We start from the raw sequence: 24,131 nt of genomic DNA, 5'->3' as shown, positions 1-24,131 counted from the left end.
CTCCTACATCCCTCCCTGTGGAGTTACACTTCTCCAAAAATGGGGATAAATTAGGTTTTTATTTTTTTCTCAAATTTAGAATAAAAGTTAAAGAAATGAAATTAGGTGAATATTTTCTACTAGTTAAAAGGTTATTTATTAATATTTTTTTTCAGTCTCCCATACTGTTATAAGGGGAGGAAACTAGCAATCCCTATTCAATTTTTTATTCGAATTTTTTAATGGGCCAGAATATGATTATCTAAAAATATGCATTAAAAAGTTTGATTTATTTAGAAACTTTTTTATTTCTTTTTCATAAAACCAATAGTTTTCAAGAAAAAAAATAAAATACGATATCATGCTTAGCACGATGCTAAATAGATTTTAAATTACGAGAAGTTAAATTTTAAAATAAAAATAAAATTAGAATAAATGTTGGAACAGAAACAAAATGATAATAAAAACTTAAAAAATAAATATTTTTATGAAAAACCCCCCTTAATTTTCGACAAAGAATCATCTCAAATTTTCGCACTTGTTAAAAAACATCCTGTATATACAACGTGCATACACGCATTGTATTGTTTAATAATTTCATAATTTATTGTGCAGTTTATTAATATGTCATTGTGTCATTTTATTATATTATTTACAATTTTTTATCTTTTTCCCATTTTTCTCAAACTTTAATATTCTTATTTTACGTTTATCTCGCTCGCTTTATTGTGCCGGTACTAATCGTGTGCATCGGACCAGCACGTACGTATCTCTATACTCGGCCACGTGTATGCGTATACAAGCTGATAACATTTAGGAACCCGGCCAAATAGCACGCTGTGCATAACCGTGTCATATTTTGAACGGCGACAGAATAACGCGTCTAGCTCATCTTAAATTGAAGGCATTTATTCTCGAAGCGGATTTATTTTGAACGGCTCAAAGATGTTTTCAGTGCTGCGGCGGAAATAAAGGCACGGCACCGACAGTCGTTTCGACATTTTTGTGGCCTGTAAATTCAGGGACGTGACTCAACTCGACTCGATATTGAAGCAGAAAAAAAATAGATAGCCTCGAGAGAAACATGGAGAGAGTGTGCGTAAAAATTCGATAGTTTTGATTACAGTAGCAGTTTCTCTTCAAAGAGTTTAGAATTTTCAGTAACATCGATAAAAAAAGTTTCGGTAATTAAAATGCATTAAAATCACAGAGAAAAAACGGGGTTAAATTCACAGTCAATATCAAAATGGGCCATTTTTTTGGTTTCTTTTCCAATTGAATGTCGAATTATAAAGCATGGAATTGTTAAAGAATAAATCTCTACAGGTAATACCGCAACCTCTCGTGACTGAGCGCGCTTCCATCCCGCACGAATAAACCGGATTCGGTTTGTTCCTTGCCTTGATTTTTACGAGCGCATGATGTAATCCGGAACAGCTACGAAAAAGGATATGTATATTCGTGACAGCCAAACATGAAAGACAACCATGCTCGTTCAATTAATCTATGTAACGAGCTGCGAGCTTCAATTTTATATAATACATTTATAATACTGGTAAAGTCCGGACTATACTCGCATGTTCATAATATATTCGCGTCACGTCGCCGCAGTGGCGTGACTTTAATTACCGCATACGGAACTTATTAACAGTGAATTTCATTTTCTCAAACTGTAGCTATGTACATGCTCATAATTAATGCCAAGTCGATTTACCGGAGACAATTCTATACTCGTGTTACACGAGTTTCCTTTTTCTCACGTCGATATGGATAATGAGGCACAAGTATTATTTTTAAAATTTTCACAGGTAATTGATTTAATTACACGTTACCTTTTATCTTTTCAAGTAATTCTATACTATTTAATTTAATTTTTTTAAACATGTATAGTAAGATTTTTTGCACGTGTCAACTTTACTCGTCTGGAGGAAACTAAATATAGATCAGGGTTAAATTCTGACTGAAGTACACAGGAACGTGCACTTCTAACGTTAATATAATTACGTAGAGACACTACCAACTGGACACTTTTTCGCGATTACGCGTTTCGTTGAGTGTGTTCAATTCTCGAGTCGTAGAGCCATTTACTCCGTGTTTATCGCGTTATACTCTTGTCTTTACTGTTATGCCGCGCGGTAATTAAGGATAAAGGCGTTTATTGCAATATCTATCGTCGACCGCGGAAACGAAGGACGAGACCAGACATTTCCGCACAGAAATCGCGTCGTTACCTGTGCATTTCGAGTACGTGCTCACCTCGGAGTCGATGAGATCTCTAGTTTTCGACGAGAAATCAGGTGGATTCTCGAATCAGGTAATATTATAATCGTATCCTATCGCATATGAAACTCGATAACTAATTTCCGCTCGCGAAATACACTCAAAAATAAATTTGTTTCGTATAATTTTTATAACAAGGAATTATCAACGATCTAAGGCTGAAAAACGCTACTGCCAAAATAATCACGTTGCTCCGAAACAAGCATTCACACATAGCAACGATACCGTTGCCCCGCGATATCCTCGCATGACCCGAAGGAAGAGAAGGAGAAAAAAGCTACGAGAGAAACGTAGAGAGAAAAAGGAAGAGCACGCGGATATTATTTGTCGGGCGGAATAGCGGCATTCCCAAATGGAACGAGAGAGCACTCCGGTTATTAGCGCACTTAAGTGCCGACAGAGAACTTCGGGTCCCTGGTGTCGTCGAAACGAGGAAGGGCGGTCGATATCCATCCGGTGCGCATTCCCCTCGCCCACACCGATAGTCCTTCCCCCCCCCCCTCGCTTGTACCGCGATATGCATAATATTTACACTGCCCCCAAGTGCCAGGCACGTCAATTTCGCCAATTTCAGATATATGTACGCGAATGCACGAGACGCCGTAGTCTCGACCAAGCGGTATCAATAGGGTGTCCCGGGCTTCCTGCAAATTCCTCCGTGCACGAATTTCTCGGTTGTCCTCGATAGTATTGAAAAAAACCTCGTGACTCTTTGATTATAAATAATTGGAAAATTTAAAATTTCGTAGATTACGCGAGTTCAGTTTTATAAATCGAAACAAGTGTACAAACTTCCTTGATTAAATTTCAATTGAGTATCTCACATCGTGGAAGAATTTTAATATTTAGACAAAACTCGCAAGAGAGAGAGAGAGAAACAGAGAAAGCAACACAATTCGATCAAATTATCGTTGAAAGGAAATCAGTTTCATATTAATTCATGGAGGAACGGGACACCTTGTATACGTCGAGCGTGTGCCGCAAATTCCGAAATTTCCAATCCCTCTCTGAGCGAGCCAAGCCCGGCGAGCGAAGCGCGTAAATGCGAAACGAGTTCTTGAGTGCAAGTTAAGCCGCGGGCTTATGCGCTTATTTAGCCAATTATGCTTCGGCTCGTAACATCCGGCGAGCGGTTGTTCGCGGTTCGAATTCAGTTCGGCGAGAGGAGCTGCAACAATGTCTCTTTGTTATCGAGCGCGTTTAAACCAGCGTTGTAAATGGCTTCTTTTCGAATGCTCTCGCAAAAACCTCAAACATAAATTAATTTAAACAGAAAAAAATTATGAAAAAATAGAAATTAAAATACATAAATTATATAACGCTTTCTCGTAACGACATATATAACTGTTCCATTTCTTTTATCTACTTTTATTAAAAACTTTATTTAGCCGCGATTGGAGTCCGCAATCAAAACTATCGGACAAGCGAGCGATCATCGCAAGCCGATCCGTTTAAATGATATCACGCTCGTAATGAGAAAAATTAAAGCGATTGAGAGAATAAAAGAGAGAACGAGATTAAAGTGGGGAGGGCAAAGTTGGGGCGGGAGGGACATTTGATTCCGCTCTTTCTCAATGAGTTTTCTTCGACGACGTCCTACCCACTTCGTAACTCGAGATAAACTTTTGGCAGGTACATGGGAAAAACGATATAGCGCAGGCGTTTCTCCACGCTCTGTACGCTACATCGTCGAGTACACTCGACTGTTATTTCAGACTCTCGTCCTCCTCCTCTATGTTTCGCCCTTCTCCCTAGTTTGAGTTTGTACTCAGATAGCGTCCCGCGATGGCAGGCAGTATCGTCTTCTCTGGCAGGCGAGCGTGGTGTAGCGCGAGATGAACTTTATGGAAATGGTCAACATTATTTTTCCGTACATGCGTGTATAGCATCCAGTTGCTTGTTGGCTGCGGCCGCCGTTCACCGTAAACAATACGAACCCAGACGATACGTCTCCACTCGCAACATTATACATATAATGTACGCGGCATTTTATACAACAAGCATATCGCCTTCAATATATTATACATAATGCATACTTGATGTATGCATTATGTCTCGATCGCGATTTTAGCAATTTTTGCGCAAAATTTTGTTACATTTTTGCTTCATGATTAAAGTTATGTACTAAGGATTTTTTCTTAAAATATCACATTTTGTTTGATGAACTGTCATAAACATACACAGCAAAAAATAAAATGTTAATTACATTTTTTACACGTCCCAGAAAATCCACTCTAAATTTTAAGTTAAATACTATTCCTCCTTTTATGTTATTTATTGACAAATTAAAAATGTTAAATAATTGACACAATACTTTACATTTATTTTTGTTATTGTGACTTTAAGTGTAATGTAAAAATAACATACAAATTAATTAAAAATTATATGAAAAAATAGTTTCAATAACTCGTAAGAAATGTTGAGGACATTAAAGGTAATTATTTTGGCTTAAATTGTTTGTAATAGAAACATTTGATTTTAGTAAATTCGATTATTTCTATATGTCAAAGTTCAAGATTATTTGAAGATTCACTTCAACTTTTTTTAGAATATTAAATTGAGTTTGAGACATGTTGATTGTTTAAAATATAATTATGATAAAAATACTCAAAATAATATTCCATTTCTAAGAGACATATACAAAGTGGTTAGTTAAGTTATGAAGTTGACATAAATGTAACGCATGAAAACATTATAAAAATAATAACCTAGGTTGTATGTTAACTTTACATTAAAGTACTAATCAAAACGTGGTAAGAAAATTTTAACATATGGACGCACAATTGTTTACTGTGTAATTATAAATAAATCATGGTTATTTGTGAACTGGCAATTTATTAATTAATTCTACTAGACTAGATAAATTTTAGGGAGGAGAATTGAATATGAGGTTCAAGTTTATGTGTCTAACATTTGAAAAACGTTTCTTCTTCATTACAAGAGATATATAATTTCATATTTTAACAAATTGCGACAAATAATGACGAGTGAAGTTTTTGAGAAAAATAAAATATCTCTCTTTTTCTCGACATTTATATATGCAATTCTTCAATCTGGAGGAAAGAAGGGAGGAAAGTGGAGCGATATGATATCGTCCGCTTAAAATTTCCTTAACAAGCTACGATTTCGTCCGTTGTACCAGCTTCCTCGTACCATTGTTTCTCCGGATACTCATTGTTCCGTCCGCGAGAATCATGGGGAAGTAACTGCGGCGTTGTCAGGGGACGGCCGGGCTCTCTTTACCACCCTCCCTTCTTCGCCACGCTGAATGTCGCATTAGCATGCGCAAAGTTAAGGGCTATCAACGTCGCGACGTCGGAGTTCTTCGTGAACAGTCAGGCCGTCTACCTGTCACTTCCAATGATTCGCAGTTTACGATGTTTACGAAACGCGAAAGGGCCATCGCCGTCCAACTCAGCCGAGATTCAAGCCGTCGTTTCTCGTCGTCGTTAACGTGCCGCCCTCGTCCCTTTCCCCCTCCCCCCTCCCCTTCTCCTTCTTCTATCCGTCCTGATTTCCGCGTCAGAGCTTACCGGTCAAGTCGACTTAGCGAAGCGGAGGAACCAAGCGAGATGCTTTAATATTCCGCCGCGTAATCTGACGCAGATGCGAGGAAGTAAGTGCGGGATTTACGGAATATACCGTGGGCGCAATCTATTCGCAAAATTAACTGCGTTACTCTCCCTCGCGCGCGCGTTCTGCTTAAGGTCGGAATTTACGGGGCCGAAATAATCGATCGTCCCGCACACACCGCCGGCAGGTGCAGCCGGTATTAATCTTCGAATTTGGCAAATGAAATTTAATGTTAGAGACGCACATACGTGTTCATCTGAGAATGCTTATTGCGATTATTTTAATAATAATTTTTAATGTCGCGACAATCGAGACGACTTTTCGTTTCCGAAATGCTGCGCGATTAAAGATTCGTTTGCTGGAAAATTCGCATTACTCACGCTAATTGTAAGTAGCACGGCTCGACATCGCACACGGGATTGCTTCTCGGACGGAGTATTTGTCGTTCTCGCTATAGTTTCTCTCGAGAGGAGAAGCTTGGTCGGTTTTCCAAAGTCCCAGAGTCTGCACCTGGAAAACGCAATTAGCCACGCGTCAAGACAGCCCCAAGGCCAGTACGTTGCGGATAGGCTACTGTTTATCTAATGTGCGGATGCCGAGAAGTTAAACGCTCGGCATGCAAATTCTTCGCCCTCGCCCTCCTTGTTGTTTCGTACCTTATGAGACGCCTCAAGCTATTAATTCACTTGGAATTTCTCGCAAAGTCGGACAAGACTTAACCAAACCTACGATTAATGGTAACGACGGAAAGTTTAAGTATCAATCACGAGATTAACATTGACAATCTTTAATCTATCAGGGCATCTGCAAATATCTTATTTGCTTGTATTTTTAGCTAACGATTAGAAATTATGGATTTTTCTCGCGCAACGTGATTATACTAAACATAAAAATCTATTTGTAAATATATTGGAATGTAATCGGGGCTTTCGAGACATGAAATATTTATTACCAAACGCCCTCATACAAGCCGGTCCATATTCGAGCATCCCGTGCATTATCGCGGCAAAGAGCGTGCACTCTCCACTGTATTTCTTAAGCACCGTTTAAACTTGTAACAAATTTGCCTAGACGTCGGCGTGCCGTTCTCCGCAATGTGCTAAAAGTCGCTGCAAATTTAATTTTGAGATTGTTGCGCAAAGTTTATACTCCAGCTGCGTCCATCAGCTGGTAAATTATGCAAACGCATCGTGCGCCTCGCGGAAACACGATCTCCTTCCCCGGCTCCTTCCGAGGGAGGTCGATCTTCGACTTCCGCCGCGCGGCGGCAATCATCTTATAACGAATTCCTCCGCCAAGAAACGAGGTGAGGTCGAGAAGTTACCTTTCCTTTCCCGTCCGATATCGACGCGTTCTCGGCGCGGCAAAAATGATCATAAATTGAGCGCGTTATCCGGCGTGCACTCTCGTAAGTGTACGCCGGCAGCTCGTTGAATTATGCAAATATATCGGACTTTGACAAACTGCATCTCGACACGTCGACGCTGATGAAGCGAGCTCGCTTGTCGCGCTTCGCGAAAGCATCGAGAAAAATCAGTCACCGCGCCTGTTAATCTCAAAAATAGACGTATTGATATGCCAAATTAGTTGTTGCGTGATAAAGAAGGAAATATTGCGAAAAATGACAAATGTGCAGGGAACGCATTACCATGAGCCATGATGTATTTGAAAATTCTGCGACAGATGAAAATCACGACTCTCGCGTAGAGAGATTAATCTACGCATGTGCAAGTGAATATAAAATATCAAATCTGTTGCGCCCCGCGCAATATTAATAATCGTCGAAAATTTACCACCGACTTCTCTGCTCGCTTGATGCTCTCACGATGTGCTCCCGTGGCGTGAGAGCATGATTAGTATGCAAATGAGCCGCGTCTTGACAAACGACCCGGTCCCGAACGTAGCGAGTTATTGCTTGTCTTTGATCCACGCCCACGTTAGCAGCATTCACGACGAGACGATGGTATGTGCACGCGTAAAATACTTTAGCGCCGCGCATAAATACGATTATGAATTTAACGGTTCGCTCCGGTATCAGCGACGTATTTAGCAGATACACGTGCAAATTATGCCGATGAGCCCACTATAAATTACTCGGCCGCGCGCAGGTAACGCACAGGTGGAGAAAAGAGAGGAAGAGAGGGAGAGATTTGAAGCAGCACTCGACTGGTTTGCACCTGTCGCGCGCAAGTGGAAATCGTTGTCGCTCGCCAAGTTTTGCTTCGACTTTATTATCTAATGGATACGCGCATAATTATTCGGCGCGCGCGGCAATTATGCAAATGTATCGCGCTTTGACAAACTACTCCTTGGCGCGTCGCCGCTAATGGAGTACCTGGCGGCTTAAAGCCTCAATAACCTCGTCCCCCTCGTCGCTGTCGCGCGGCACCGAACGAGAGGATCGAACGATTTCTCCTCTCCTCGTTGTCGGAAGACGTCTCTCTCGCGATTTGCATTTCGCTGCCTGTCGCGCACGCGAGACGCAAGGTCGCCGCGATATTACGCATGGCGTAACCGTTTGCTGCAGAAATTGCCTCGGGATCACGGTGTCGGAGAGCTACACGATGGCGAATATAAGAGAGCGATGCTTATAAAGTATTCATAAGCCCCCGCCCGGGCTATAGCCGCGGCTTTATACTTTGCAATGTATTTTCGATATATCCGGCTCGTAACTTGCTTTGCGCTTTTCGCGAGTTTGATGGAAAACTCGCGCTTTCGTCGAGCCCTAATCTTCGTACGCGATAATCTTTGCATCGCCCTTGCGTGCTTTTATTAGCTTCGACTCGCTCGGACATTCACGACGCGTCGTGAAAGAGTCGAGAGTTAATTTCCACCAAGGGTCAAGTAATAGTGATGAAAGAACGATTTATCAACAACGAGTTTAATTGAGGAATTAATCAAGTCTCTCTCTCTCTCTCTCTCTTTCTCTCTTTATCGATTTGTATATAAAAGTCTGTTTCCCTCTACTCGCGCCGAGATATATTTTTCCTCGGCTACATCGAAAATTGAACACGTTGAAAATTATACCGATTTCAATCCTTTTATGGCTTTATGGCCTTGTACAAGGCCCGAGTCTTCTGAGAATTCGCGCAACAGGAATATTAATGCGGGCGTGCGTTGCCGCGCGCGCGAAACGGAAGGAACATCCGGGAATCTATTTCCTTGTCTCATGCATGATTCATTCGCTCCGCTTTATTGACGTCACGGTTTGATGTCCCGCGAAAGAAAAAAAAAAGGAGAGAGAGAAAAAGGGAAGAGGAAAGAAAAAGTTGCTTCTCGTCGTAATTGAGGCACTTCGACGAGTGATTTGTCGAGGGAAGAGTTTTATTGGCTTCGACTCGAGAGGAGACTCGTGCGGGCTAATCGGGGTTAACTCGCCTCGACGATTGACGTTGCGCGTCTTCCACGCGCGGTTTATGTCGCGCGAGCGCGCATTTACGCGCGGAGTCACGTAGAACAAACGGCGACGCGCAACGGCGTACAAATGTCGCGACTTTGGAGAACTCGCATTCGGGCATAGACGAAATTACGGTGCTTCGCATAAGCAAATTATTGCGCCGGGACGTAATTGAAATTCATTACGCGGCTTGCGCACGTTCCGGTTATTTCATCTCCTATGGCGACGAATCCGCTTCCATCGTTATGCAACTTGGCACGAAAGAATTTTCCAACTAGCGCACGCGAATAGCACGATAAGCATCGCTAATTAAATAACAGACGATTAACAAGCAATTAAAGTAAAGAAGAAGCGATTCAGAGATTTTAAATAATAAAAGAGAGAGCAGATTATTACATACTCTACATGATTTAATACTGCAATTAAATTTTAAGCTTCTCTAAGGATTCCCTAGAGCAAATGAGGTTTTAAAAATCCAATACAACATTCGCTAATTTTCCGATAATTATTAATAGTCTTTGCTCACTTGAAAATTTAAATCTCAGGACGCTTTGTAAATTGTACGTGCGAAAACGTGCTATCGTCAAAGTTGGCAAAATCGACGACGATTTCCATTCTCGATCCATGTGCGACTGTCAGTGGTTGTTTCTCCATACGTGAAATTTATTCATAACAACATATATAACATGGCGCGCGTTCGCTTCTCATACCACTTGTCGCGTGCATTCCCGAGATGCTCGTCGCGTTTCGGAATGGCTGCTAGTCAGTTCTTACATGCGCCATTGTTCCGCCTGCATACCATCGAAAATCCTCTATTTAGTGGAACGCAAATCCAACGTATCTCGGGTAAAGTCTTCAAGTCTGATAACTTTTGTCGCTCCGCGCGGCTTTACCCAACGCGGGCGACGTGGCAAGCAAAAAGAACTCGAGGCTGAAGCGAATAGAATAAATGCGCGCGCTATATTATATATATACAGATACGTCCAAGATTGAGGCGCTATTTAAGTGTGAATATAAAATTTTTACCAGTTCAGTGAGTCGATTGTCGCTGAAAGGCATCAGCAGCAAGCGAGTTCCGGCAACGTAGCTCGACGTTTCCATTTCTCTCAGAACGAAGATAACGAAACTCGTGAAACGCGTTTTCTTTCTTTTTTTTTTTACTGATGTCGAGAAACGAAAGACATCGTTAAAATGTAAGCAATGAGAGGGTGATTTCGATGCGAATTTTTTTAATTTTTCATGACGATATTTTTGCTCAACATTAATCGAATTATAAGAGGCTCCATTAGCAAAAGTCGCAAAACTTTTTGCCCACAAAATATTGAAGTGTGACAAAAGTTTTGTTGTCCGACAAATTTGATCAATTGTTTTACACAAAGAATGGTGCCAGTTGTGAGATTGCATGTGACCAAAATGCGATTTTCGCATAAAAAACTTATTCACCGTGCAGAATTTGGCGAAACAAATGTAATATCTTTCAAGATTCTATTCGTTTCTTTCTCTTCTTCAAAATTTTGCTCTTTGTAGTTAAATTGCAACTGTGGAATTCAATTGCGTTTTACTTTATGCTGCTCCATTTTACAATAAATCCGAATTTTAGAAATTTAACGTTTAAAATATCAAATCCAAGATAAATAATTTAAAGAATTCTCGGCAGGAATTTTTGAAAATTTTATACAACACGAAATACATTCGCTTTAAAATAAAACGAAGTAATTTAACGAGCCATTACGAACAATTTGATCTTTCAATTAGAGTCATATTAAACGCGCAATGAATCAATAGACGGAAAGAGAGCGATACATTTGAATATGCTTTTCAACGGGAGAGAACGCGCGCATACGAGATGGAATTCGAGAGCAGCAATAACAAGAAAAATATACGGTCGGCCGTGCGGTGAAATACCGTCGGGAACGAGACTGTATACCTCCGACAAAAATTGTAAAGCCCCTTTTGAAGCTAATGGCTCGTACTTTACCGGATTAATGCCAAGGGTTTCGCGCGCGAGATTTGTTTTGGCGCTTTCGGTTTTAGTTAAAGAGCGCCCCCGGCACACCTGTCAGCCCGATATATAGTTTAGTACGTATATACGGGTGCACAAATTGCTCGGATTCTATTCGCTCCTGGAATCGTGGAAAGTTCCTTTCGTCTACCCCGGCATCGATGTAGTTTCGACTGTTGTTCGTAGCCGAGAGCAACAATGGGACGTATTGTTATATCGAGCTAAACGTCGAAACTTCTCTTTAAACATCATTATTACATTTACTCGCGCATTTCGCGCAGATTCCTTGCCCCCGCAGAGTCCATCTTTCACCAACCCCTATCTCTTTACCCTCATCTCACGCGCAACTTTTCAAAGCGTTCACACTTGCTTGGAAAACACGAGCGTGACTAACCCATATATTAGCGACTCGTATAAGTAGTTTCCGAGGTGTTTTCATATTTTCACATCGAACGGAGAAACTCTGTTCGAGTATACTTTGTATACTTGACTCTGTCCTTTCTTTTATCGAAAATGCTCTCCTCTTTTTCTGTTTCCTAAAGTTTTGGCCGCCGATAATGGTTCTTCGCGCTTTTCCATCTTTGCAAAAGTATTGCATTCGACATCTTTGATAAACACTCTCGTGATCCTGAGCATTGTGTGCAGTTGAAAATGGAATCGAAAATGAACAGACAACCGTTACAAGTGTCTTTGCTTTTCTATCGTATCGTGTCGTCTAGAATGCAACATTTGCAGACTTTACTGAACAACGGCATCAACAATATTACTTTGTAAATATACATATATTGTATGATGCATATATTAGATCGATGGTCGCACTAGGCAAGTTGCGAGCTAATTTCGCGACAGGAAACAAAGTTAACTGTTTGACGATAATCGATGTGGCAATCTGTCAAAATTGCCTCGCTCGCACGGCGATTCTTGCGTTTCAAATTGAAAAATTCAGATTGTCGAGCTTCAAAGTAAAAAATGTTGAGGAAAAAAGCGAGTGAAAAACGAGAATTTGGTTCACCTTTAAATCGTGCTATTAAATTAAAAGGAAAGAATCGATCGCGCGTAGTGACTCGCGTCACTCGCGGGTACTCGGGGAAATATCTCCACGTCGGTAACAGGCGAACAATACCGAAATCAATTCGCCGGCCGCCGATATTCCGATATTCCGTATCAATCGTCGCTCCGGTATGTGTACTCAATTGCAGCAGCAAGCCGCAACAGATGCCTGATTGTGGTTTCGTGTCACTTACACGTCGGTTAACTGTGACGGCCGGTTATAATTCACGAAATCCCCCGCGAAAGGTTCTTTATTAACGATACGACCCCGTCCCCTCCCTCCCTCCCCCCCTCGCGCCCTTCCCCCTGCCCGTCATCCCCATCTCGCCACTCTACCTGTCACGCTTCGCGTAATGCGAATTTGATTGTCGAACGCATTCTCGATATTGCAGCCCCATTCATCTCGCGTCGGCGACTCCACCGTCGAAACGAGTTCAACAAAGTATTTTGTACGCCAAAACTACCTGCTACCTGGGACTGGTAGAGCTGCGATATCGCGCAACCGTGATGGCGTTATATACTACGATTCCTTTCGAAGCAACTAGGCGATCGAGGTCCAACGCGCAATCGAATCGCGCGAGACGCGAGAATAATCGGGAGATATTATGGAATTAATTAAAAGCTATTATCTTGTTCTCTCTCTCTCTTTCTCTCTCTCAGGTTATTGGTTGGTCTGCGGTCCTCGCGGGATCAAGAACGATAATTAGAGCATTTTCCGCAAAGTGAGAGAATATTCCACGTAATGCTTTATTCTTAGCTTCCGAGGCTCAGCGACACGATTCTTTTCACAATCATCTTACGATTCGAGAATTAACTTTGTATTGCTGATTAAATAATATGCCAATGTGAAATAATTTGCTATTTTGCGGGAGAATAAAAGTAAGGAAAATATATTTTCTAATTGTCCTTCATAAAAATTGAACCTTAAAATTTGTCTAATCTACCAGAAGAGAGCCGAGTTATGAGTGGAGAAGGAAGATAGGGCGCCCATCTTTCTATAAAATACGTCTATAAATTTTATGCGACAAGCATCTATTACGCAGCGACTCCGTCGTTGTAGAAATACACTCTATTTTTCTCCTTGGAGAAAAATTTAAATGATTTGCCGATCGACAGCGTACAGCGCGAGCGTTCATCCGGAAGACTTTAATTTCGTTGTCGCGGCAATATGATTTTACCAGACGTGGAATAAATTTCGCCGGGTGGAGTGCGACGGCGATAAAGTTGGCGAAAGAGGGATTTGTATCGACACGGGTATGCCGAGCTACGTGATTTGTTTGAAATTTTCGTAATAATGTCGCGTAGCGCGCAACGCGAACGAAACGGAAAAAGGAGGAGGAGGAATAGAGAAGTGTTTCGAGAGAAATTCTCTCTCTCTCTCTCTCTCTCTTTCTCTTTGCATAGAAATAAATCTGGACTCGCGCCGCATCCGTAAAAAGTTCGCGATATGATTTTATTACGATTACTTGCACGGTCGGTGTCGTGAAAAACGTTGATAAGGCCGCTAACGCGATATCACGGATCCTGAAAAATTTCCGACTTTCCGGGAATCCCTATCAATTAAATCGCGTCGTACATTGTATTGGATTTGCGGCGTGGTCCCTTGAATACAGATATGGTCGTTCGCCTTGTTTTCAGAGACTCGTCCGCGTTTTCTGCGGTTCTTATCCGGAATCTGACGCTACGGCAGCGAAAAGAAGAAAGGAGGGAGAGAAAACGGATAGATTAAAGTGGATTTTTATTCGTCGCGTATCGACCACGTCCGGACGCACGGATTAATCTATGGTAAAATATTACGCCATTCGCGCGCGGTTTTAGAATTCCGAATTCGGAATAGCCGACGGCTACTCGGGAAAGCGAGAAATAATGGTCGACGTAGCAATAAATAAATGATCACACATTCGCCTCCGGTCAATGAGCGCAGACCAAATATTTATGGGGGCGCGCCTGCGATATCGGATAAATAGGCGCAATAAGGGGACCGTTTAATTTACTCCCGATAGAATCCGAGAGTGGCTCTTTCTCCCCTTCCAGAGCTGTCGCGCCGAGTCGAATCCTTGAACACTTTCATTGTGCAAAACCAACACCCGTTGTTATCGCGCTATTGAGAAACGTTGTCTTCTATTTCTTGCGCGAAATAACTGGTTGCCACGACATACAGCACCTTCGTCGTTTTAATCATCGCGATCGAAGTCGCTGCAATTTCACGATTTAGTAAAAAATTCAGTAAAAAAATAAAATGTTAATCATTTTTCACATGTCTCAGAAAGTCCACTCTAAATTTTAAATTAAAATAACTCATTCGTCGCATGTTACTTATTGACACATTAAAAATGTTAAATAATTCACACGATACTTTATATTTATTTTTGTTATCGCGACTTTAAGTGTAATGTAAAAATAACATATAAATTAATTAAAAATTAGATGAAAAAATAGTTTCAGAACTCGTAAGAAATGAGGACATTCACATATAATAGTAATTATTTTAACTTAAACATTTAATTTTAGTAAATTTGATTATTTTTGTATGTCAAAGTTCAAGATTATTTGAAGATGCACTTAAACTTTTCTTAAAATATTAAACTGACTTTGAGACATGATTGATTGTTTAAAATAATTATGATAAAAATACTCAAAATAATATTCCATTTCTAAGAGACATATACAAAGTATTGAGTTACGCACAATTTTTTACTATGTAAGGAAAATAGAAATGCGGGAAAGTGTCTTCTGGAAAAAAATGATCAATCTCGATGATGATTGATGATCCGTCTATTCCTTCTGGCTCGGTATTTATCTCAGGATTAGCGATTCTAATTATACCGGCTTCTTAAAGCAGTTTAGAATCGGGGACTTTTCTTAACCCACCGTGTCAAGATGGTACATAATTTATTACACCCTTTTACGTAGAATAATATGCACCCTTTCTTCCCCTTATTCCTGAAAACTTTAAGCTTAATTAGTTTTCTTCTCAATATCCATTGATGTAACTTTGATTTATCGAAATTGTATCCGGTATCAATATCGGATTGATAAACAGCGACGATCGCGGTTGAGACAGGAAAGAAGCATAATTGCGACCATCTGTTTACTCATGTAAATTGCTTTACTCGCGCCGCAGGATGATAACGCAAGGATGACAACGGAACAGCGATGAAAGAAAAAGGAACGGCGAGGGAAGGACGATTTTAATTGCGCAGTCCCGTCGTCTCCTTTTCCGCGCGAAAGTAATATGCGCCGAACTGTGCGAAATTGGAAAATGGACGAGTAAATAATGCAAGCGCATCCAAGGAACGTATATAAAAATAAGCCAGCAATCTCGAAAGCGACCTCCCGATAAGAAACTCGTCTTCAATGGCAGCTTTATACTTGCGTTTGACTATTATATTCGCATAAGAGAATTTAGTATCTCGTTCAACGTCATCGCAAGGTGCAATTTCGATGTTTTCTTTGAAGAAATATGTAAATATTCCACGCCGAAAGCGTATTTATATCTGTATTAAAATGCACATAAAAAATTCATAAATGTAGTGAATGGAACGTTACAACATTAAACGTCGAATTCCATGAGGACATATTATAAAATGGCTCATCTTTCGATGCGCAATAGCAATTCGCTGCCATTCGGTGCCTGCGGGATAACATAAATCCATCTGCACTCGGTTCGTCGAGTAATCGATTAGACGTCTCTTCGTTAATTCGCAGGGCGTCTTACGAAGCCGTCGTCGTCGTTTTCGATTTTGTCGAAGCTGTCGACAGAGCCGGATAAAGTATCGCGGCGTCGAATATGCGGTTGGAAAAGTGCAGGCTTAACTGGAAAGAGAGCGACTGTCGGAAAAACTGGCTTTGGATTTACGCCTGTCCAATCCCGCAGATATATACGCGATGCCGTCGTCTTATCGAAACCTCAGAGATTTGCAGTAACGCGAAAATCGGCAGCTTTCGCCAGCAGGCGGCAAACCTCTCCGTTTTCTGGAATATTTCACCCTCTTTTGCGGAATAAGATGCGCTGCAATTAATTCGAAAAGGTCCTCGAGCCGCAAAATTAACTTTTTATCGTCCAATTCTCGCTGTTTACTCGCCGATATGAAGGCAGAGCGACCGAGTGTTTTGGCTCGACATGGTCGACCGCGATGCGAGTTCCATGTCTCTCGATGGTTCCACGAACCCGCGCTTTATAAACCCGGCGTACAAGAGAAAGAAAAAGAGCAGACGGCAATGGCAGGAAAAGGAAGAGGAGACGTGTCATACGAGAACCCCGAGGACGAGCCCGGCAAAAAGCCCTCAAAGAGCTTCTCAGTCCGTGATAAGCGCGGACTTCCATTACGCGTACGTATATTAAATAATGTCCTTTTTTCGTCGATTTCTCAGCTTTCCCCTTTCGCTCGCTCGCTCGCATACATCCACGCACGCACACATAATACAATCGTATTAATGTCGCTTTTTTTCGGAAGAAGGATTTGTCCGTTTCTGGCCGCTAATGGCACGTCTCCGCGGAAGTTCGTCTCGCGTTTCACCGCGATCGCTTTCAAGACTCGCCGTTTCAACGCGCAATGGGGCTTACCGGGATTCTTGGCGACGTTGCGCGAAAAAGTTGCGCTGCCCGTTATTCCGCGCGATCGAAACAATCCCTGTTGTCGAAAGACCTTATCCTTGCCGAGTCTTTGCGCGTGATCGGAAAGCGAAAGAGGTGCTTCAACGTGTTGACTTTAATCTGTATTATACTCGTGATGATTGCCAGCAAGGATAATGAGGTCGCGATATATCTCGAATTACGAATAACGAATTCCTTCGAAATTCAGAAAGTTCATTTGTAAGAAAAAAAATATTTCTTTAGATTAATCGTCTCGCATCAGATAAAATAAGGAATCCACTGCTCCTGAACTTTAAAAACAAGCGATGAAAGTTTTCGCGAATTAGTTTTTCTTTTATTCTCTAGCTTTACTTAAAAAAATTATTCCGCTTGTTTTGATGATTTCAACCCAATTTAATTCCATTTTTTATTTCATATTGAATTTTGTGCTATTTTATAAAAATAGAAGGCGGTGAAATTTTTTTTTCGATTTAAATGAGATCAAACTGGCACACGGAAATGAATCGAGGAAACTAGGAATATATGTATCAACCTGATCCCACCCCTAACGACGACGAGAGCCCCAATCAAGCGCTCAGACGAAATTCGCGCGCGCGTTCGTGACCGTACGGTATATAGAAAACCGTAAGCTCCCATTCGGTCAACGACCGTCATTTCGATGTGCGGCCGCACCAAAACCTCGGGGGCGGATATCGTCGACAACAGCCTGTAATCAACAAGAACGTCGACAACAACGTTGCACCACGCTGTGACGCACGCGCGTGGACATCACCGCTCGCCAGCCTGACACGAGCCAAATTAATTGCGAGCGCAAGGTGGGATCAATTAATGCGCCAGGGACATCGAGCAATCATGGCCGAAAGAATCCTCACGAGGACAAAAGTATATGACGCGATAGAGGATTCTGACAAAGCATCCACCTGCATTGCGCTTCGCGTCTTCGATTTTGATTGAAGGGCGAAAATGATCTTTAAAGGACGATATATAATCGGCGGTGTAAAGAAATAAAATAGTGTATGAAAAAAATTTAATCAACTATCTGTAAGATTAAAAAATCGAGATTGTCGTATACGACTATAGAATTTTTTTTTTATGATCACAAAAATGTGATGGAGAAAATAAAATAAATTATTAACACCCACATGTCGAACAAAATTGGAATTAAAGTGGCGAATCTTCTTAAAGGGAAGTTCTTTTCTCCCACTCCGAGATCACAAAACGGTGAATATCTTCGTCGACGTGCGGAATCTCATATTTCATCGAAATCAGTCGGTTGACAGCGCGGGCGAATGTGATTTCTGGCGCGTTATCGACACGGCTCGTTGTGTAATACGTGGAGAATCCGCCTACGAGAATGAACGACGACACACGAGTGTGATTCAGACGAACGACGTTACACACGAGAGCCTAGTGCGCAACGTCGGGCGTATTTAATCGGAGAGGGGCACGGCTGTCGGTATCAATTAATTCCTCGGCTCGTCAATTCGATACTAGCGTGAGATGAGCACGTCGTCGCGCGCGTGACGGAAGTAACGTGATGGGCCGCCGAAACGCGCGATGACGGGGTTGCAACCCCCGGGAGAAGGGGTGGCTGGAGAGGAGCAAAGTTTTGACTTTGATTTTGACTCTTGGCATCGCGCACTAGGTCGTTTGTTTCGAAAACGTTCTCGATTCGATTCTTTGAAAAATTGCCGAGTGTAACGAACATTGCGTAAACACGTCGATGATACTGCATGTTTGGTTGACCCAATCCTCCCCCCCCCCCAGCGTTATTAAAAATCGGAAATGTACGGATTAATCCTCCCAGCTGTGACAATAGAATTAACTTGGCAAGACTATTTTTTGGCATATTTTTTCTTCCTTTTCGTAAGAATATTTGCGAGACATGGAAATATTTTTGCAAATAAACTTAATTGAAATAATCGACTCCTTTCACGTTAGAGTCATATAATTATTGATCGAATCCACTCTGCAGCGAATAGCAACGGCTCTGTCGCGTGTTTTGAAGCGTCGAAAAATATCAAAAATTACGCGGAAAAATACAAGTGCAATGTTGCGAGAGCGTCACTTTAGTCATAGAAACAAATAGCGTGGAAATCCATGGTAATTGTTTTAACGGGAGAAAGAGAGAGACTATTAGATTCGGCATGCTCGATGAAAGTTTGGGAACGGTTACGCGAGGAGCAAAGGAAACTGGGAAACTACATTAAATCAGCCGTTCGAGGAAGCATCGCCGATCAGCCTCGTTAATTTCATCTTCCCCAACGGCATGCGTAAGCCCGTTATTGCGGGAAGATCTCGCGAGACATTCGCGCAGGGATGATGGCTGCTGCCTAATAATTGGCGCGCTTCGAATTTCCCGTGACAGTGTATCAGCTGATCCGGGATGACAGTAATTTCTCGCGCCACCGTAATACAATAATACGCTCGCGATCCTCCTTCGACTTGGCGCAGCCGAAAATTTTGCAGTCTGCGTTAATTACCATCTCGCGTGTTCGTGTAGTTTCCCTCCTCCCCCCCGTTTGTCACTGCCCGCTGAAATTACTTTGCCGGTGTACACTAACCAGGATATTAAATCATCCGGAAAACTTTACAGACTACGCTCAATCGATCTTGTTTACGCTGCGTGTTGCGGTCGCGAGAACGATGCAGATAAATCTGCGGAGGGAGGGAGGGAGGGAGGAGAGGGCCGGAGGGAGCATCGACAGATTTATTTACGCACGTTTAGGTTCGAACGATAGAATTACAAGTCTTTGCGGAAAACGTGCCGTCGCGAGGATTCTCAATCTCAATCCGCGAAACGTGCGCGCGTTTCGTTTAAACAGACCGCATAATTCATCCGTCGACGATTTTTATCGGAAGGTACCGATGAAAATTCAAGGAGAGCGCGAAACACATCGACGTTTCGAATGACATTTAAAGCAAGGATAGACGACACGGACTATTAGATCCCCGTCGCGTTCCGCATCCGCAAATTAATATCGACCGGCGTAAAATGGGGCGTCAGCGGGGAAAAACTGCGGAAAAACCGGCTCGAAGGGGCTTATCCATCGCATCGCGCTAAGCTAACCGTCATGCCGTTCTTCTTTCTTTACTTCTGAGCTATTTCCACGCAGCTGCGCGCGTGTTACGTAACTTGACTTGAGAGAAGAATTTTCGCTCACGTCACGCTCCCCTCGCGCATCCCCTTCCGAGTCATTCTCGCCGCTCTGCGCGTTATTTACATTGAATTTCTTATCTTTCGCTCGCGCGTATGCACGTATGTACTTATGTTCGCGGATTACGGTAACGATGCAACTTTCAGAGCAGCGGTGCTGAATGCACCGCAGCCTTGAGCTTATCTGCACCTTGCGAGAAATATTTCTATTTACCAAAATTTACATATTCTGCATTTATTTAATATACAGTCACAGAGAGAATCCTGAAAAGTTTTCAAGAATCACGGAAAAAATATAAATATTAATATAAAAATTTATTATTATTATTATATAAAAATGTATTATCATTATTATATAAATATTTTCTCGATAAAGAGTAAAATATAGAAGAAGATGGAGAGGAGAGAAATGAAAGGAACTGTATATTATGTCATCGATAATATATACATGGAAAGTTAGTACTGAGAAAACAAGTTAATTCGCAATTAATGCGACATTTTTTTTACAGGACACGATTCAGGAGGAAATTTGAGCACCGCTGAGGGATATATAGCGCCTGCTCGCTCCATCGACTCGTGGGAAACGTCTGCCAGGAAACGAAGGTACCGGGAAAGGTACATATCTTAAATCTTCGGAGCTTCGTGACGCTTGTTAACGCGCTACAATACCTTTTCACATAATTGCCCGCCGCTCTCAAATATTTGTCAGTCGCCTCGTCGCGGCGATGAAACCTATTCGCCATCGCGTTAAAATATTGCGTGTTCACGCGATAATTGACATAATCGCGAGCGTGTCGATAACGTTATGATAATCAAAGCGCGAGAGCGAGCAAAAAATGTTCGGGCAAACCTCCGGGTGCAGCAGCATCAGATGCAAGTGCAACTTGTTGTCTGTTTCTGTTTTTCTCTGCCTCCTCTTCTCTTTCTCTTTCTCTCAATCAATCCGAGTATACGGCTGCATAATACATACAATTCTCAAGCGCACCCCGAGATCCAGCGGGAACCATTAAATTCCCTCGACAGTCCTAAACGGTGAAACAACGTTCGCTTTATTCTCTCGTATCTCTGCCGCGGTTACCCCTTCTTCCCTTCACGGTGTTTCTCCGATGCTATTTGTATCGTTCCGATTTTGAGAGAGAAATCTCAAAGCGCGCCATACATCTCTCTTTCCGCCTCTCCTGATCGTTTTTACAGAAAAGCGCATTCGAGCTCTTTACTTCTTCTATCGACATTCAAGGAGCTCGCATAATTCATGCGGCTGGATAGTAGCACGTGTTCCATTAAAAACTAAAGTAAGTTACATTGGCGTTCCCGGGGGAATGATAGATTTCCTCGGCGGAGACCGCACGATTGCACCCCTTTGTCATTTTTCAACCGGACGTCTTCTCTTTTACTTCTCTTTCTCTATAATGTGTGTAAAGTGAATGTTTGACACAGAAAGAAGCTGTAAGTGATTCCGTTTCTCCCCGCTTTATTTACTTTCTCTTACTTATATCTCTTATTTGCGTTAAAATGTAAAAAACACAATACTTTCATATTTTTAATATCACTTTCTAAGCGTATTTATTTTTGCATATATTTATTATCGATATATTTAATCGTCATGTGATTGTTGTGTTTAATCGATCTATAAATAATTATCAATTACTATCGCATTAGCAAAAGAAAAACATCTAATAACAAACCTCTTCATTATCTGCTTTATCATGCTTTGGACAATTAAAATAAAAAGATAAAACGTACCTCTATTTCTGGAATTAACTCAAGGCAAGGCTTATGCGCACAATATCTGACGATAATTTTCTTCTAACACTACAATACCCGTATTTTCAAATAAAAAAAACCTTAGGCGTAGATAGTGTTTCTCGAAGATACTACACAAGATATATATTTTTCAAAGCTTGACATTGTGTAAAAAATGTTTTAGATAAAATTATAGAAGATTTTGAGAGGGGAAAAAGTTGATAATATTTGAATTTGATTTATCTTAGGTCATTTATTAAAACCATGATCAATTTAATTTTTTTTAATTCAAGAACTATTCTAATTTTTTATATAAATTGTTTCTTTGCAATATTCATTAAAAGTTATCAGAATAGGATGTCAGAAAATTCAATAGTTAATGAAAAATAGCTTATACTTTAATTCGACGTAATTTTACATAAACTACTGAATGAAACATTTTTGCACGACGTCAAGTTAGAAAGCACTTTGTAACAACATTTAAGCGAAATACCTGTCATGTTTACATATACGTAGCCGCGAGGTATCTGCCAGAACAAAACACGAGGACTCGCTTTCTCAAAATTAAGGGTGGGGGGAGACACGAAGTCGCGCCGGTCGCAAGCATTGCGTAGTTGAATTTCGATCGTGTCGAGTGAAGTATCGTGCGTGGCGTGATATTTTATTGAGGTTAATTCCCTCGCGAATGATCGCGAGCGATATTTCATCGGTGTGTGGACTTTGTTCGCTTCATCCGCGACGAAGATTTTTAACTTTGAACGTATCTACAGGTTCATCGAATGCTAATCATTGAGGATCTTACAAATATATGCGTTAACAACGCATCTACGCGTCGAACGGCAATCGCGAATATTCGGGGATGTCGAGAAGAGTACACGTGATCTAATGTTGCAAGTGTCGCGAGTGACGCGATGTGATACGAGGCAATAGATTGCTGCGAATAAAAATATTATTGCAGTCACGCGAGTGTGTAAATGTTGCAAATATACATCGATAATCGATATTCGATCGAAAATTACGTCGCGCGTAAAAGTGAATATAAGCAAGTGCGTGTTGTTTTAGTGCAATGGATCCATCGATAATCGAGGCCCCGGATAAGACTAAATGGATTCGTGGACGATGAGGAACCATCAAGACAACGAATGGTGAGTCTATAATTATACTTTTTATGCATGTACTAAAGATACATTTCGTTCGATGCTATCTTCGCTTCTGTGCAAGATTCTGATTTAAACTTCGAAATGAAAATAGCCTGTCAAACGGAACACATTTTGAGAAAAAAATTAACAAAATTTAAAAAAATAAAAAATGAAAAATAAAAAAAATAAAAAAATTTTATTAATGGCATGTATAAAAAAGTTTAAAAATACGCATCAAGAATGAAATGTATTTTTTTATACAATTTGTATTTTGCGTTTTTTTATATAATAATAATTAATGCATATCTCACGTTTTATATCGTGAAAAAAAATTTGGATTTGCGAGAAAAATACACAGAGTGTACTTTCAGTACACGTCTCAGAAATGTAGATTGAAAAAAAGAATTATCGAATGTTGACACGGGTATAATCGATTCGAGCCAATCAATAGTAACGTCGTGAATATTAATATTCCATCAAGCATCAATATTTTTTGAATTTTGCGGTGCTACGCTCAAGATTCAATTCTCTCGGCCGCGAAATTTCTAATTATTAAATGCTCCCCGGCAACATTCTCTTGGTAAATTTCACGAAAGGGCGCGAGGGTACTCTCTAACGTTTACGACTCGCCAGAAACTTGGATGCCATTTGGCATTATTGTTGAGCATTAAGGAGTCGTTGAGCGCGCGGCCCTTGGATAAGGTTCTAATTAAGCCGATTCCGCGGATACGTCGTCGTCGACAATCTGCTAAATTCCTCTCTCTCACTCTCTCTCTCTCTCTCTCTCTCTCTCTCTCTTTCTCTCTTTCTCTCTCTCTCTCTCTCTCTCTCTCTCTCTCTTTCTCTCTCTCTCTCTCTCTCTCTCTCTCTCTTCCCTGACGCTGTATATTCTAGTGTACTTCGCGAACTCGTTGACCGACGTCGTAATCGCACGCGACGTCGTAATCGCACGCGACGAGTATAATTACGAGAGCGCAGCTCTCATTTTTAATTAGAGCAAAATACACAACCCTCGCGGCCTTTATCGTCGCATCCATTGACCCCTCTCGCCCGAGACGATATCGGATCCGCGCGAATTTTCAGTTTCGCGATACCGAAATCATGTTTACGCCAGAGTGTACTTTACATTCCGAGCGGGTTAAGCTTCGATCTACATCTCAAAGGTTTTTACGCGCCAAAGCGAGATAGGACCGGCGAAAGTTTCCCGCGGTGGG

General features: G+C 41.3%; 2 protein-coding genes across 4 annotated transcripts in view; one reads left to right on the top strand and one right to left on the bottom strand.

Annotated features, from left to right (window-relative positions):
- Positions 1–24,131, top strand: part of LOC105249329 (SET and MYND domain-containing protein 4) — a 103,624-nt gene that overhangs the window by 20,312 nt on the left and 59,181 nt on the right. The window contains exons 3-4 of one of the 2 annotated variants that reach the window (XM_020026949.2): positions 20,545–20,650; positions 22,841–22,923. The gene's annotated coding sequence lies outside the window, so the exon portion shown is untranslated. Of the gene's footprint in view, positions 1–20,544; positions 20,651–22,337; positions 22,924–24,131 lie in introns of those variants that run through there. The other variant, XM_011254702.3, reaches the window with a different exon arrangement.
- Positions 1–24,131, bottom strand: part of LOC105249330 (growth factor receptor-bound protein 14) — a 235,572-nt gene that overhangs the window by 196,257 nt on the left and 15,184 nt on the right. For both annotated transcript variants that reach the window (XM_011254704.2, XM_011254705.2), the window contains exon 2: positions 6,213–6,342. The gene's annotated coding sequence lies outside the window, so the exon portion shown is untranslated. The remainder of the gene's footprint in view (positions 1–6,212; positions 6,343–24,131) is intronic.

The sequence above is a fragment of the Camponotus floridanus genome, unplaced genomic scaffold (assembly GCF_003227725.1).
Source record: "Camponotus floridanus strain SB8 unplaced genomic scaffold, Cflo_v7.5 scaffold45, whole genome shotgun sequence".
In the NCBI taxonomy this organism is placed as follows: Eukaryota; Metazoa; Arthropoda; class Insecta; order Hymenoptera; family Formicidae; genus Camponotus; species Camponotus floridanus.
Note: the sequence above shows the minus strand (reverse complement) of the source record. Positions and strands in the feature narration are given on the sequence as shown.